Raw genomic sequence first — 17356 nt, forward strand, 5'->3', positions numbered from 1 at the left:
AAGTGAGTCGCAGGGTGTCGTATGCCCCATTTTCTCACACAATGCCTAGAACTCATTGACTCTGGGCATTTCTGTGTTCCTGGTGGTTTCCTGTGAAACGGTTAAGTCTGGCTGTAGTTTCTAAAGAGACCACATCCTTTCTTCCACAGGCTGCGCGTTCACCTGCTATCAAAAATAGATTACTTTTTTATTTATATTTTTTACTCTTCAGCATAAAAGCTGGCAAATAAATCAAAACCAAACTGTTTCCTCACTAGGTTGGAAGGCAGAAAGATATCTTTAAGGATCAGGAGCCCAGACGGAGGCCATGCTTTCAAACAAGCTACTCTGTGGACCCCTTGTATAACTAAAGGCCCAGCTAATACTCGATGAAAAGATAGCCAAGGCAAATGGTCTAACCACAACTAAAACATAGACTTCATCAGTCGGACAGTCACTACAAGCTGAAATCATGGCTGATTAACAGTTCCTGTCAAATTAATTTATTTCCAGCAATCATGAATGACCCTCTCCTCCCAAATCTCCCACCTATATTGATGCAGAAAACAAGGCTTGTCCTTTTGTTCTAATATGACAGCTACCAAGGTTGATGGCTTACAAATGAGAAACAGATTCACAGGAACTGTCTTTAGAAAACACTCTCTTGAGTCAACACACTTAATAGTGTGCCTGGGTACTGAGTGGGTATTATTCATTAGAAAATAATTATGTAACTAGAGTTCTTAATTAAAACTTGTGGTGAGAAATGAATCTGTTTATTTGGTAATTATGACCCAGAAATTCAGAGCATATTGGAGTAGTTTATAAACATAATTCCAAAGATTTTAACATAGTAAAAGCAGTCGTAAAGCTCTTATCCGGGAATACAGAGGAAAATATGGACATGTGCACACACTTGTCAGAGATACATCTCTATGGGACAAGACCTGAAGAGTGAGCCCCTGGGGCACCCGTACCAGGTCAGCAGTCAAAGCCAGGGCTTGTACAAGTCTGTTAGGAACTTTCCAGAAACCTTTCAGCCAGCTTGTTTGTTTTGCCTTGCTTTGTAACAGATGCAGAATGTCCATGGAGTTTTCTGTTAGTCCTCCCTCTTAGTCTTTTCTTAAAGATGTAAGTTCAGACAGCTGCTGCAGATCTAGCGAAATGAATCACTAACGTTTAAATGGAGCTTGATCGCTGGGATCAACTGGTGAGAAAGTTTCTCATAAAAATGTTCAGGTCTGCCACAATTTTGTTTGTTGACGAGTACCCAAAGGCAGGTTCAAAGGCCATAGGTATCTGGGGGTCAAGGAAACTGGGGACATATTACTTTATAGCACCAAAGGTTAGACACACTGTGTTTCTTCTGAGATTCTTTACAGCAGTGTCCAAAGATCCTTGTAAGTGACAGGTGCAGAGAGTGCAAGTGACCCCTCATTGGCATCACTTTGGACTCAGTGCCACCAGCTTCCAAGGCGCAGGTTTAAACGCCTGGTGGTGAATGATCTGATCGACCTTGTCTCTGAATCAGCATGTAACTGGACTTTGGGAATTCGGAACAAGCCTATTATTACAGCTGAACACTAATAAGGCTTACTATTGATTTTTATAGCACAGTATCAATTTCTTTCTGTCCCCCAAATGGAATGCCTTCCCTCCTTCACATTTTAGCAGTATAATTTGTAATAATTCCATACATTTGCCGTTAGTAAACTATCTATTGTACACCCTGACTGAAAAGCAAAACAGAAAAGGCAAAGTATGCATTTGGAGAGGCTTTATTTGGAAAGATATAAATTACCCAGAATCCTATTCTGTTTTGTTTATTTGTTTTGGTTTGTTTTGTGTTTTCAGCCAGTAGGTGGCTCTAGTGGCTTCTGGCAACGAATCACTTTTTGTACCTCTAAGGACCAGCCACTTTTTTTTCTATATAGAGAGAATCTGTTGATGTTGAAGAGCTCTGGAGAAACAATCTTGGGACCCTCACCATTAATGCAGACACTTGTAGCTTAAACGGTGAGGTTTGCTTTATTACAGATATTCATGGGTTTAAATAAGTGTTTTTCCTCATAACTCACAAATGACTCAGAGCAGTTGTATGAGTGATAGCATGTATACACACACACACACACGTGTGTGTGTGTGTGTGTGTGTGTGTATATAAATCAGATATGATCATGCATATGCTCATCTTCCCCAGAGAACCTAAATAGCATTCAAAGTTGAAGGCTGTGCATGTGTCTGGTGGATAAACAATGGTTTTTGGAAAACCTGCATCTTTTCTTCCGCTCAAACACACCCATGCCCAACAGTGGTTCCTGTGAAGGCATTAGTAAAAGTTGAGAAGTCACTGATGATTCTTTCGACAAAATGCATGGTGCATTTTCTTTACACAGAGCGAATGGCAGAAAATATTTATGCTAAGATAGAATAGGAATCAAAATAAGTTTAAAAAGCACATTTTCTTATTCCAAATATGGGTATGGCTATGTGCTACACTAGCGTAGAACATAGCAATAGAAATGAATTATGCCAGCAAAATCTTGAAGCTTAAGATTTACCATGATAAATATTTTTCATTAAAATGAAATATCTTGGCAGAGTCACTTTCATATGCAAACTCTTGACACAAGGAGGCCAGCTGTGTCTACGCAGACGCAGAGATGTGAGTCTATATTATTAATGATTTATCATGTCATGGAGAGCTTAGATTAGTTTTGAAAGCAATCCCTTGCCACAAAAGCACTTTCTATAATGTGTGAATGCAAGAAACAGTGTCTGCGCATTCCAAACTGAAGCCATCGGAGAAAACACCTCTCCCTTTGACATTTCAATTACAATACCTTCATCTATGGGATTCTACATTCTACACGATGCTATTCATGAAAATCAATGCAAAACGTTGTTCCTATCAATTGGATAATAGTTCATACACCTAAATTAAAAGATAGAGGAGTGGAGGTAGAGGTGAACAAAAATTTATTGACACACCCATTGAGTCATGAGTCTCACACTTACTATAAGTTTGGATTACGTTTCTAACCCAATTCTGTAGTATCCCAAGATTGCACTGCCTTCATGGCATCTAGAAAGCGTTGTCTAGCATTTACTCAGTGCCTGCTGTGCCCCTGGCAAGGGGGTTCACAAGTCACATGTGTTATAATGTCCAGTCTACTACGGAAGCCATTTAAAGTTTTATTAACATCCTTGTTTTTCAAATAAGGAAAATGAAGCCCACTGTGGTTAAATAAATTATCCAAATCACCAATCTACTGGGAAGTAGCTGGATTGGAAATCAAACTTTATAAACTCCAAAAACTTCATTCTTAGTGGTTGCTGTTCAGACCTCATAAAGTAAGAGGGAGCATAGAAATCCCAGTTACAGGTATGACGTTAACCAAATCACTAAAATGTCTCTCAGTTTCCTCGCCTGAAAAATGGTGTTAATAATAGTACTTGCTTCATAGAATTGCTGCATGCTAATACTTTTAAGAGCTTAGAACAGATTGCCATATGTTAAGAGTGGTATTTGTTTAATAGCAGTAATGGTTAAGGAACTGTACTATCTGATACATTTTACTGAGATTCATACACAAAGATTTTCTGTAGATTCTAGATAGCTATTATGCTTCGAATTCAATTGGAAACGAGTTATTGCGTACCATTGATGGGAAAACCATGCAGAAAATACAAAAGCATATTTGCTATCCGAGTAGAATCTAGCCTTCGAAGTTTGTAGGGGAGTGAAAAGAGCCAAGGGCTTCTGTTCACTCATTGACAAACATCTAACAAATACTCTCAGTGGCACTGTGAGATCTTGGGACACAAAGTATGAGGGGATTATATAATATAGTGATGGCAAGAGGACAGTTGTTTCTTATCTGGCCCAGAAGAGAGTACCAGAAGGTCACAGGCTCCAGTGTCATACTGGCTCAACCAGTATTTACAGAGAGTGCATCCTGTGTAAGGCACCAGGCCTGCACAAGGAAGGAAGGAAGGCAAGAACCCTGCTCCATTAAGACGTGTCCAGTTGACACATAACCTAAACAAAACAAAAACAAACAACATTTTGGAGCACAGAAGACACTCAGATCCAGATAACAGGTTTGCAGGATGAGGGAAATGTGCCACCTAAACAGGAGCTGTTCAGTAAGAAACCAGAAACGAAGCTAAGAAGCATGATAGAGTACCACAGAGAACAGAAACATCATGAGAGTTGGCTTTCTGGGTACCATGAGTGCCAGCCAATACTAGTGCTTAGAGCGTAGGGTGGGTGAGGAGAACCGGGAACTGGCAGAAGTCAACAGGGTTAAAGAGTTGAATGGTGTAGAGTCAGCAGTAAGGACGGGAATCAGATGAGCCACAGCACTGGCAGCTGCCTGAGGGCCTGGTTTGGATCTCTTTCCACTGGAGACCAAATAAAGAGTGTCAGTTTCCTCTCACCACTCCCCATCAGGGACAGGGCAAACCCTCAAGAGTTCCCATGCCATCCTCTGGCTTCCTGGCCTCCAGCACAGCAAATCCAAGCATGACCCCGAGGTCCAGACTGATACTTAAGAGTGAAAACATGTAATTCAGGGTTCCCAAGGGACCATCAATTTATTCTCCAGCACCCAGCCGACCATTATTTCTTGTTATTCCTGGATTTAAGGACTCAGTCTGGGGTAAAACTGTCACTTCTGGGTCTTTGTCCTCCTAAACCTGCCCACATGTACAGGAACCCGATCTAAGCCAGGTGTAACAACACTCCAGAGGCTGAAGCAGGAGGATTGCCTTAAGTTTGAGGCCAAGCTGCTCTAAATAAGGAGTTGCAGGCCAGCCTGACCCACACGGTGAGATTGGGGAGGTGGGCAGAAATCTAGAGGAATAAACTCCTGTTGCTACTGCTGACATGGGACAAATCACAAACCTGTTCCTAGGTGGCTGGTGACTCCTTCCATCACCACCCAAGTAGCCCTTTCCTCCTCCAGCTCTTTATATCTTCATGCAGTGCCCAGTACCCTCTGCCTGCAGGGCAGAAAACAAGAAATGACCGCTGGCCAGGAAACAGCCCCAGCTTTCTGGGTCAGAAGTTGGCTAGGGGAGGGCCCTGACTGCCAAGTAACTTGCAATGATGTCAGAGCCCAGCACAACCAGAAAACACCAGCCAACCAGGCAACAAAAGACTTAACAGCAGAAAAACCACTGAGCGAGTCTCAGAAGCTGCTCGTTCGCCCCATACCCCTTTCTTGCAATAGGAGGGACTGGGCGCGCGGGGGGGGGGGGGGGGGGGGGGGTTGCTTGAATTTTAAAAGGCTGCCCTTTCTCTCCAGGCTTGCTTTTGGCTACCAAGTGTTAATCAGGATGGCCTTTTCGAGTGTATTCTTCATAAATGTAAACATGTATAGGGGGGAGGGGGGCTAGCAAAAAGAACCGCGGACAAGAATATGCCTCCTGCATGGCCCGACTCTCTTTCCACGGTAATTAACCACACTCAAGGGAAAACCAAAAGTTCGACGGAAATTCTCTCTCCTCTCCCTCCCTCCCTCTCTTACCCCCCCCCCCGCGGAGGCTCCATGGTTGATTCCAGCCAGTTAGAACCCTTAAGTGATACATGATTAGATTGCAAATGAATAAACACAGCCCGTTCTTGGATATGAACTTTGAATGAAGATCCTCTTGTTTGGGAATATATGATTCTTTTACTTCATTTATGACAGTCCATCTTAAATGATGTCGCCTTCAAGGACATTTTCATTTCTCCCACAACGTATTAAACGAAACACTTGCCTGTAAAACCGGCTCATTAGCCTGCAAAATTATACTGTACTGAATGGCTTTCATTCAAAGTGGAAATAAGATTTTTAGTAGGCAATTTCTGTATTTTCTAAAGATACAGCTATGTTTGATTGCTTCTTACCAGCTGTTTTGCTTAGTGATTATAAAGATAAATGGGGGAGGGGGCTTAGAAGAATGAGTTCAAAAATAAATCTTAGACTAGAAAACTAAGACAGAAGTTCGGGGTACAACTGCGCCCACAGCACCACTGGGCTGCAGCGATTTGTCCTCAGGACGTCTGGGGGCGGCTGGGAGAGTAGAGAGGGCGCCTGGAGGAAGGGAGAGGGAGGGAAGGGAGAGGCGGCTTTGCAGGCTACAGAGGCGGCGCCAGCAGGACGACCCGGCTCCAGGAGGCGCGGGAGGAGCGGCTCCTCTAAGGTGGGAGAGCCTGGGCGCGCGGCCGAGCGCGAGCAGGGACGCGGAGGCCACCAGGGTCGAGGCCGCGGCGCGCGTGGGGCTCTGGGCGGCGCTGGCCGCGGTGGGAGCTGCAGAGCGGCGAGGGAGCCGGGCTCTCGGGGAGCGACTCGGAGATGGATCGAATTACACCATTTGCAGGGCAGCGGTTTGTTTTGCTCGCACTGGGTCCCGCCGCCGCCGCCGCCGCCGCCGCCGCCGCCGCTGCCGTCAGGGCTGGAGCTGGCGAGTTTCGGGATAGATCGCAAGGCGAGACCCGAGACCGAGGGATTGCTCTTTCTGCACACTGTCTTGGTCGGCTTTTCCGTTTGGTCGTGACAAGCTTTATTTGTCTGTCTTTTAACGCAGGCTTTCCCCATGAGAGGTAAGACGGTCTCCGAAGCTCGGCTGTCGCTCTGGGTGCGTGATGGGGGTGGGACCCCCAGCCCGCAGCGCAGCTGTGTGCGGGCGCGTGTGTTTGCGTGGGTGTAGTGTCTCAGCTCCGCGGAGTTTATAGCTTTCTCAAGCCCCTGGGTCTCCAGTGGTGCGCGAGGCGCCTGGGGAGGTCTGGCTGACCTGTCCCAGCCGGTCGGTGGGCGGCCTGGGGGGCGGGGCGGGCGGCTCGGCCCTCCTCCTAGGCGCACCCCTAAGGGAAGAAAAGACACCCGGGGCCGAGAGGAAAAGTTTCTTCCAGGCACTGCGGGCTCGGCGTTGCCCCGCACACCGTCAGGGTTAGCCAGCCTTCCTTGCTGTGGGGCTCGCACCACCAGCGCAACCCAGGCCGCCGGCCAGCCTCGGCCCCGAGGACACAGGACAGCCCAGGAGCGCGGACCCACTGGCTGTCCACGCGGGGACCGTGGGCACCCACCCGCCAGACTCCCAGTCACTCTCCCCCGCAACTTTGCGTGCTTTGTTCGCTGGCTGGAAATGACTCACCGAAGCGTTGTGGACAGGGTCTTAGCCAGTCGGCAAGGGCTCAGCCTGGAGACGTGTTACGCTCTCAGCTTCCCATCAATTATGGATGGAAACAAATAAGGAAGAGTCAATTTTGTATGAGCCGCTTCTTCAGCGGCCAAAGGCGTCCTGTAGCCGGGAGCAGCGGCAGGCAAGGCGAGCCCAACATCCAGGTAGGGAAACTTCCAGCTCTCTCTGCAGTGATGGTCTGTAGAAACTGAGGCAGTAGCTGCCTTGGGAGATTTGGGAGCGCTTTCAGCTCCCAGTGGCAGGTCTAACTCTTAGGTTCTAAATTAAAGGCCAGAAAGGACTTGGAGGTGTGGATGCAAACTGAGTTTAGAATTTTTCTCATTAATAGGCCAGCAGGACCATTACTCGTAGAGGACTGTTTAAATCTTGCACTTAGCTTTTTTAAAATTGCCAGGGTGGGGGTCGAGGTGTTGGAGGGGGCATTGCCGTAGGATATGAGTTAGAGCGCCAGAGGAATTAGACCGGTCAGTAGGTCAGTAACCAATTCCAGTATCCTCAGAGTGGGACAGCGTTATTATAGATGTTTCCCCGAGACTTTGTGTACAGTAACTGGACCCCATGTCGGCCACTCAGGCGTCTTTCCCTTAAATCAACACAGCTTCTGGTTACTTATGGGAAATCTCCTCCCAGAAGTTGGAGCTACTACAAATTGTAAGTCCACAGTACCAAAATATGAGTGCCTTGCCCTTTCCTTCTACTTGATTCTTGATGCCATAAAGTAGGTCCTTTTGTTTATTTCAATGCTGAGGTCCCAGGGAAAGAGTTAACATTCTTATTCAATTGGTTTAGTCTCTGTTCCCTGAATGGGAGAAATACTCCCCATTTGGAGAAAACCTTCAAGGCTTTTCTTCCTTGCATTGTAAAATCTTAGACAGTTGGAGGAAGTGTTTTCCTCTCTTTTCGGTGGTATAAAACAATAGATCCTGCTGCTTTCTTTCTTCACGGTGTTGAGTATCTACCCTAGGAAATTAACTTGTCTTCAGTGGCGTTTAATGTAGTGAGTGACAGGCTCATTCTCTCAAACTAGCACGTATTACACACAAACATTTACCCCGGCTTAGATACATAAAAATTACAGATAAGCTCTGGAATCGGGTCTGTGTCGCCGAGAGCCTAAACATCTGCAGATAAACTACAGCTCACCAGTAATTGAGATTTGCTTTTTAGTCTGCCAGTGCTTTTGTTTAGGTCTCTGAGATGTGCGCCCAGAGACAGTTAAATACAAGATCCTAAGATTTCTCTGCTTGGCACGCTCAGGAACATCAACAATCCAGTAAGCATTTTTTATTGGATCCTACATAAAATTGATACCCATCCCGTTTCTCCTAAGGCTGCTACTTAGGTCCCCTCTCTGAGCAGCCTTTCTGTGGTGCAGGAGAATGTGCCAGGAACACTATGATGTCTCCATGACCAGACATCTGGTTAACTTGAGTTTGATTTAGATCTGTGGGCATTTTGCCATCCCATTTCCCCCTTTTTGATGCCCTCTAATAGCGCCAGAACCATCTGGTCATGCCTCCCTTGGTTTGATGGTTTTGAAAGATGGCTGTGACGTCAGCCTTAGTTCTTAGAGCGAGGGCAACTTTAAAATCCAGAGGGCTTCAGTTCACTGGCTTGCTGCACAGGAAGACTGTCCAGTAACTGATTTGGGTAAGTGGGCCTTTGCATCCTGCCTGGTAGTTTCTGTTCCTTGAAAGGCCGTGAGCAAGTCGCTTGGGTTCAGAACTTTGATTCGGAGAGATACCCATGACGGTTGAGGACTGACTGAGTCTGAGGGAGCTCTTCTTGCTGCTCCCTCATAACGAGCCATGGTAATTAGCTTAGTCATTGTTCTTGCATGTGAGTTTCACTAAGATACAAAGAGTGAGAAATGCATCTGAAATGGGGTCATTTTTCACTCTTCTGATGCGTTTTATTCAGAGCTAAGAGCTTGGCTGAATGCCTGACCGGTATTAGTGCAGCAGCCATAGGAGGCAAACTCCTACCCTAACACATTGCAGGACAAAATATTGTCTTTTATTGCTATCGAGGCCCTTTCAGCCCGCATAGTCTGGGTTTATTTCTAGAGGAAGCAAGAGGCAGGTGAGGTAGGCCAGCACGTCTATGCTCCTTGAGTGAGTACCTGCCATTTGTTAAGGAGCTGTAGCCCTGAGCCAACACCCTGTGGCCAGACACGCTTTTGCATGTGCACTGCTGACTGGAAAACCAGATCTGTGGGGCAAGACATGGAAATATATGTCTCTTTTTTTGTGTGTGCAAATTGCCGTATCACAAAACTTGAAAACAAGATAATCTGCGCCTAATGTTCCCAGTGCAGGCCTTCCTGCCCTCAGCACTGATGAACGGGCTGTCAGTGTGGTTTGCATCCTGGGTCGGCCCCACCAGGGGGAGGCGGCATTCTCTAAGGCTTATGTGAATAGAGGTCTAACAGCAAACGTCTACCCAATCCAGTGTCTTGGGATGCTGTTGAGAGCAGCTGACAACTTAGTTGGGAGGAAAAGTGTCTTGATTTATTCCTGTGCCCCACGGAAGCACTAGACCCCGTGACTCTATGAAGCACGGCCGGACACTTGTCAGTAGAGGTGGCTGTCGTCAGGCTGTTTTCCTATCAGACCTTGATGACAGGGGCAGTGTAGCTGATGGCTTGAGGCGGTTCTCAGTTCTCCCCAACAGGAAAACTCCTCAAACTTCTTACTTCAAAGAAGAAAACCAAACAAAACATCGAGCAGAGAGCATCTAAGGGCCTGCGGCTCAGCGGAGGAGTGCAGAGCCCACGTGAGGTGTTCGTACTTCCCAAACTTTTCTCTCAGACTTTGTTAACTCCCCCAGATTAGCATTTTAACAACCCTGAAGTGAACTTCTGCCATTCTCTGCACTTGGACACAGTATGTAGACCATCCATCATCCTGTCCTTGGCTACAACAGGCTGCTGGCTCTATCACCATTTGGAGGTACACAGAACCCATCCAACTGTGAATAGCACAGCTGGCTACAGCTATTTTTTCTTCCACACCACTGGCAGCATTGTCTGGCTGTGGTAACTAAAGTTAACACCCAGAACAGGAAGTTTCCATCCTTTGATAACCTGTGCCAGGCCCTCATCCAGTCTTGGAAGTACACCTGCCTGCAGGCCTGCTGGCTGGTCTTTTACTCACATGCCACTTTGTGGCCACAGCAGTGACACTTTAGACCTGATACGATTTAGCCACAGAATTATAGAATGAGAAAGCTGCGTCCAGTCCCTGCTCATCCTACGCCTTCAGAACGTACTCTATCGGAAACGTGAAAAGGGGAGTAAGAATAGGCTTAAGCCTGTGACCCAGAACCACTAGAGACAGAAAAAGACCTGTCTAGCTCTTCAGTGACCTACACACACCCTGACTCCATCCCTTTACACAGACTGTGTGATGGACCTAAATATAGTTCTGCGGTCCATATACACACGCTTTTGATGACATTTGTTGTTTCCCGCTCTTTATATCTCTAAGGGTAGCCGTTGCTTGTTGGGGAAAGGATAACATGTATTGGGTGGGTGAATTTCTTACAAGATACAGCTTTCCATTCACCGGTTTGAACTTTTCTAACAGAGAATACTTCTTTGGGAATTTGATGTGCAGAAGGGGTGCGATCATTTCATGCTTTGGTGTGAGTGAACCCAACCACACAGTAGCAGGGAGAAGGAGGGTGACACTGATGGAGAGGAAGAGAGAAAAAGAGGGAGCAGAAATCACAGTGCCCACAATGAACACAGTGTGGTGATTACATTCTAGACACGCTAATAAGATCTTTATCTGGGTTGTGTGGAAGAGTCAAACACCTGCAGGAGGTAGGCTCCCTTAACATGAGTTGATCATGGAGAAAACAGAGTCACCCAGTAGGGAAGCCAAACCTCTGAGCATTCCAGCCCACAGTTTCTCTTCGCAGTACTGGATTGCTTTGGTGTTTCCGGCTCTTCTGAATGAAGAAGTTACATTTGGGGGAACATATTTTTATTGAGTGACTTACCCTTGTGGGGATGTTCTTGCGTTGTGTCTTTCATGCTAACCTAAATCATAGGGTTCTGTTCTTCTCCCACGTGTATTCCTGGTGGTCGGACAACTGTGACCTCTTCAGTGGTCGCAGAAGGGCCCCTCACCCAGCACTGCTCTCCTTGTTGGGTTTTCTTGTCTAGGATCATTTGGCAATGAACTCTTGGAAAAGTGCTGTCTGGGTGTACTTGTCCTTTCTTTGTTTCCTGATCCTGCTAGGTGACAATCTATTATGTACCACTGTCCCATTTCCCAGGGTCACAGTTTCAGGGTTGAAGGGATTTGTCTGAAGCCTGACTGTAGATTCCATCAGGCCTCCCACTGTTCTTAGCGGCTTCGATGAACTTTGACCTGAGCGATCAAACCCCGCTGAGACTTTGTCTCCCATGCAGTAACTTCCTTGTTATTGTGCCTTTTTTATTCAGAATTCCTATGGGAGGAAAGTCTAAAAACTAGATATGCATTGCCATTGCACATGATGCTGAAATTTACGGTTTTCAGTATATATTTAAGGGAAGGAAACCTTGGTTTTAAGAGTAAGAGTTCAGTGTGTCAGTACATGTATAATAAGGCCTCGGGAGGATCTGCAACCACTTAGCCTGTTATTGGAGTCCGTATTTAGCAGTAGAGGCAAGAGAGTTTGTCCTGGCACCAAAGAGCTGGAGCAGTGGAAGCTCACCAAGGAAACACTTCTGTTCCTCAGTTGGACCATCAGCAGCAAACCAGGAAGCTGGGCAGCTCCACCTTGTCTCGCACCTCACTTGTTATTACAGGAGTGCTTGGAAGAACCCAAGACTCCCTTGGGTGATTGGCTGATCGAGGAAAGATAGTTTTAGAAGCAATCAACAAAAGAAAGGCTGCAGACATAGTAACATATTCCGCAGTTTCTGTTCTTGCCATTGCTGACGCAAACGTGCTGGTTCAGCTTTGACCAAGTGTCTGCTCTGCACACGTCCTAAGAGGAGCATGACAAGATTCCAGAGCTCTAGGTGAACAGCCACGGCAGAATGCGGTGTGTTTTAAGTGCCAGAGAAGGTATGCCCAGCCCTGTGGAAGCCGAGGAAAGGGAGGTTATTTCTGGCGAGGGTGGTCAGGGAGGGTTTTGTAGAGCCACTGATATTTGAGCTGGTTCTTGAGCTAGGTAGCATTTGGACAGGTGGACCGTAAGAGGCGGAGGGGGGAGCTGTTGAAAGAGAAGGCATTCCAGGCATAGACAGTTTAGGCAGAGGCCCTGGGGTGGGGTGGGATTGGGGTCAAGGTCAGTTGTCTCTTCTGAGTCCTTCCCTTCTGCAGAGCTGTGTTTCAGGTGCACAGTGGCTGTTGGCTATGCGAGTCACAAAGCTGAATCCAGTATCCTTGGGCTGCAGGCCCCACAGAGTCAGCCATCAGAATGCATGGGATCGTCAAGCCATCAGAATGCATGGGATCAACCTGTGACAACTCAGATCGCTCCGCGCTGAGGAGTACAAACCCCATGCCAGCTGCAGGTGGATCATGTCTGTATTCACAAAGTCAGCGCTGAGGACCCAGCAAGACCTCCTCTCACTAGGCTGCTGGTGTATCTGCCTTAGCTTTTTCTTTTTACCATTTGAACATAGACTTTTAATTTTTCAAACAGTTGCACGTGTATGTAAGCATGTTGGCAGGAGGGAAGTAGGACCCTGATAATGAACTGGAGTGCCCGTCCCTCTTAGATGGCAGCTCCCTGAGGCTGTGGCCTGGTGAAAGTCAGCCAAGGAAGACACACTTGTTCAGCAAATGTTGTAATAAATGGATTAGTGAGTTTTATCACACAGCTGGTAGAGTCTTCCATTGCAAGGAGTGGTTGGAGGCTAGGGCAGCGTCTTCCTAATAGAGGAAAATGACTGGGAAAATTAGGACTACATCCTTTAGGAAGCGAACGTTCTTTTGTGGTTCTGAGCTCCCAGGACAAACTTCTGCCACCCGTGGCTCCCTGTGTTGTTTCCTCGCCAGCACTGTTACTTCCCTTACCCTGTCACAAACTCCCCCAGATTAGCATTTTAACAACCCTGAAGTGAACTTCTGCCATTCTCTGCACTTGGACACAGTATTGTAGACCATCCATCCTACAAGCTCAGTGGGACCGGGAGTGCTTCTCAGCCATTGTTAACCCATAGGTTAACATAAATTAGAATCAACACACAGTTAAGTTTAATGGTGGATGTAATAAAGTTCGGAGGGGGGCGCGGGGGAAAGACCAGACGTTCTGAAATGTAAGTATGGTTATTAGAATATATAATGAAGGAGGAATAAGAAGAAAACAAGCCCATTAGGAATGGTCAGGTGAGCTGCTTTGCCAAGCCTCACCCCTACCCCCAAGTCCAGTTTTCCAAGGTCCACTTGTCTCTCACAAGTCAGTACTTTACGTGACAGTCTCAGTGAAGAATCGCTGACGATTAATCATCAATCACAAATTGCAAAATAGGTCCCTAGGGAGAGGGCTAATCACGAGCAAATGCAACATGGGAAACTTTTTAGGAATATCCCGGTGACTTAGAACAGAGAGCCTGCTAAGTCTAGTAGCTAGCTGGTCTGCTGCCTGCACGGCGTCTTGACATGAAGGACACACGGCTCCCCTGTGCCCACCACAGTTGCTTCTAGACCTGATCTAAAATAAGCTGGCCCGGCTCAACGGGGCTAATAATAACAGCACTTGCTGTGTGCTTGCCGTGTGTCATGGCATTGTGCCTAGTGCTTTAAATATGTTGTCTCCTTTAATCCTCTCCCCGCCCCCCAGAATGGGAGCAAGGGGCTGGCAGATGGGAATCCTCACCATGCGTCTGACACGCAAGTAAATATGCTAAATCCCTTAATCAGCATTTTTTAAAGATGGCTACTGTTAACAAGACTTGCACGGAACAGAGGAAGAAACTGAGGCAGGGAGGGTTAAGTGTGTTCTCGTTAAACTCAACAATGAGAGGAAGAAGTTAGGATCCATGAGACGGAGTCTAGTGTGACAGAAAAACTGTGTGATCTAGAACAAGTTACTTAGCCTCTCTGAGGCTTCTAAAAGGAAGACTGTGCCGGTAGCACCTGTGTCTGAAGAGGGTTGTGAGACATAAATGAATTAATATTTGAGGAGCACTTATAATAGAGCTTGGCATGCAGCCGTGTTTTAAATACACCTCTGTCTGTTAGGTAAAAATAGATGTAGTCTGGCTCCAGAGCGTGTGCTCTTAGCCTTCATTCTGTGTTTCTTGATGCGTGTGAATCTGTCTCTGCTTTTTGACTGGGGTGCGGGCTAGGACTTCAGATCCACAGCACCCTCCGTCCAGTAGGTTAGGAAGGGGACAGTCACAGGCAGTGCGGAGACGGCCCTCAGCCCTTCCATACCTCTGTGGAAGATCTCCACCCTAGGTATCCGCTGTTTGTCCGTCATGGTGTCAGACTCTGGAGCACAGAGCTGGTGGTGTGGAAGGTTGGTGTGTTTTCTGTGCTGGTGGCTCCCGGGTTGGTGAAAGTTGCCTTAAACTCTTCAGGCACACTTCTGAGCCAATCCAGGTCTCAGACCCATAACCAGCCATCCTGAGACTTTAACACTCGTCGACATCACACAGGTTAAAATTCAGATTCCCAGAGCCCTAACCCTCCTCCAGGCACACCAGGTAAATAGTGCTGCTGTCTGTTGACCCTTTCAGAAAAGAGCTTGCAGTGTAGTCAGGGTACCCCTGACAGTCCTGTGTCTGCCAATGGCCTAGCATCTGGGAGAAATGCAGGCTACCACATCAGCACATGACTGGACAGCAAGACTGGTATGAAGAGGCCGCTAGGTAGGTATGACCTATTCCTGCCAGCCCAGGGCATCTCACTTAGCTTATGAAAGAGAAGAGAAAGCGATAAAATATGCTCCAAGCTAAAGAGGCTTATTAAAAACAAAACAACAACAACAACAACAACAACAAAAAAAACCCTCTAGTGTGTAAAAAGATTTCCACAGTGAGCAGAAATCATGAAAGAAAAAGGGCCTGACTTATTTCTGCTGACTGGCCTATATCATTTCATAAGCGGGAGCCCTGGGCCAATATTCTTAGCAACAGTTCTTGATTCAGTGATAAACTGAGATAAGGGTAATCAAACTTCATGCTTCAGGGCACCAGGTGATTGCCTGCTGTGGCCAGAATGGAACTCTTCCCCTGGTGCTTTGCACAATTGACTAGACACATTAGACAGGTTTCTGCCATGCTCGGGGGAGTGAGGGTTGGAGGCTTGGCTGAAACTCCTGGCTGATCCCACCCAGGAAAGTGTGTGTCTGGAGCATGCCGTCCCATCACTGTGTAGCTTCCTCGTTATCCATTATTCTCATCCTACGTAGGTGATGCATCTGTCGACTGATAGAAGGCACAGCTTGAGGTCAGGAGCCCACTGCACTCTTAGAAGCAGCTGCCTTGCCCTCCATCCGTGCTCGGCAAAGCCAGTTTCCTCATCGGGTGCTGCTCTGCTGCCCCATGAAATCGTCTTGAGCGTCGGATAAAACAGTGCATGAACATGGAAGCGCTGTTAAAATGCAAGGTGCCATTACACACAATGAAATCACTGCTTATTGTAAACAACAGTCTGTGCATTGACGCCGGGGAATATCATGGGCATAATGACTGAACACTGAGTTCTTAATCTATGTGGAGCACCGAAGGGGCTTTATTTACATTCGCTCAGGGACCTGCTGCTGCCCTTTGGGACAGCGACTTGTTTTTTTCCCATTATGTAGAAAACAACACTAATTCTCCCAGAAATGTCACCTGCCATAGATGACTGCAAACCATAACCTAAGACAGTTGGGATGCATTACTTTATAGTCAGAAGGAGTCTGAAGTCTGAGGTTTGTGCCAGTGGGCTCGAAGCAGGGCACGTCAGTGCCAGGAGGGCTCTTCCGGCCTCCGAGGTCGTGTTTAGTCCTTGCTTGCTGCCCCTTCCTCCAGTTTCGCAGATATTCTCTGTCTTCTACTTCAGATCGGCGTCCCTGGCCTGCCAGCCCTCCTCTTCAGCATTCTTTAGGACCATCACAATTACTTTGGTCCCTACAGATGATTCAGGATCAGTTCCCAAATTTAAGGTCCTTAGCTTACTCTCCCTCTTGCCAAGAAGGTCAGGGTATTTACAGATTGTGGGAACTCAAGTGTTACTACTTCTTAAGGGTGGGGACATTACTCTGCCCAGCATAGTTCAGTCCCTGTGAGGACCTTGAAGTAGTAGAGTCAGAATTTCTGCCCAGTTCTGACTTTGAAGCCCATGATCTCAACCACTCGCCATAAACCTCTTCAGTTTAACTGGTGGAGCAAAGAGTAAAACCAAGAGGTCTGAGTGGTAAGAATCACAGTGTCGCAATTGAGAGTCAATCGGCAGCTTTGAAATAGAGTCATGATAGTTGGTGACAACCCAGACATTAACTAACTATACTGATCTTATGTCTGCTATACATTTGCGTTTTTGTTTGTTTGTTTTCCTGAGAGTAGGTATTTACTAACTGGATGGCAAGGGGCTCATGAGACCACTTGCCTTTCTCTGGGAAAAAAAAATGGCCAAATAAAGCAGGGACAATTTGGGGACCTGGGCCATTTTGAAGCTTGAAATCTGTGGGAAAGTATTTCAGAGGAATTGTCCACTCAGCAAGGGTAAATGGAGAAAGTGTCAGGAGCAACTGTCTTGTCACCTGCTGGTTTTGGCACTGCCTCTTGGCCAACTGGATGGAGTTTCTCAAGCAAGACTCTTGTACCCATCCCTGATGACACGACTGTCTCTGGCTTATGAAGCTTGACGTTTCCCAAAGGCCAGTTACTCACTCAATCAGGAGTCTGTGTTCTGCTAGAATTTGAAGAACAGTCAAAAGATGTCAGGGCTCCTCTTCTGTCTTGTGTGTAAATTCAGTTATAATTTTGAAAGCCAAAACTATATTTGAAAATAGATTAAAAGTACAGAGCTAGTAATCTGGAAGCTTGCCTTGTTGGGCACCAGCCTGAGGCCTGTCAGAGGCCCCGGCCTAACAGCCATCATTTTCTTCTTAGAACAAAGTGAATTGGAGGGTGAAATAGCACCTAGAACCTTCAGGGTTCTGTAATGCTCCATGTATCTCCAGATTGTATCTTCCTCGGTTGTAAGAGCAAAGGCGGCAGTGATTTAACAACCGAGTTCACAACGTG

At 46.8% G+C, this 17356-nt stretch overlaps 1 protein-coding gene across 13 annotated transcripts in view; it reads left to right on the forward strand.

Annotated features, from left to right (window-relative positions):
- The window catches only part of Sema6d (semaphorin 6D), a 513469-nt gene that overhangs the window by 451710 nt on the left and 44403 nt on the right, over positions 1–17356 (forward strand). Inside the window, exon 1 of one of the 13 annotated variants that reach the window (XM_026787691.1) lies at positions 6099–6174. The exons of 10 other annotated variants lie outside the window; for them this stretch is intronic. The gene's annotated coding sequence lies outside the window, so the exon portion shown is untranslated. Of the gene's footprint in view, positions 1–6098; positions 6175–6413; positions 6575–6883; positions 7317–17356 lie in introns of those variants that run through there. 2 more of the 13 variants (XM_026787690.1, XM_026787689.1) reach the window with 2 other exon arrangements.

Source organism: Microtus ochrogaster, assembly GCF_000317375.1.
Source record: "Microtus ochrogaster isolate Prairie Vole_2 chromosome 14 unlocalized genomic scaffold, MicOch1.0 chr14_random_1, whole genome shotgun sequence".
Classification (NCBI taxonomy): domain Eukaryota; kingdom Metazoa; phylum Chordata; class Mammalia; order Rodentia; family Cricetidae; genus Microtus; species Microtus ochrogaster.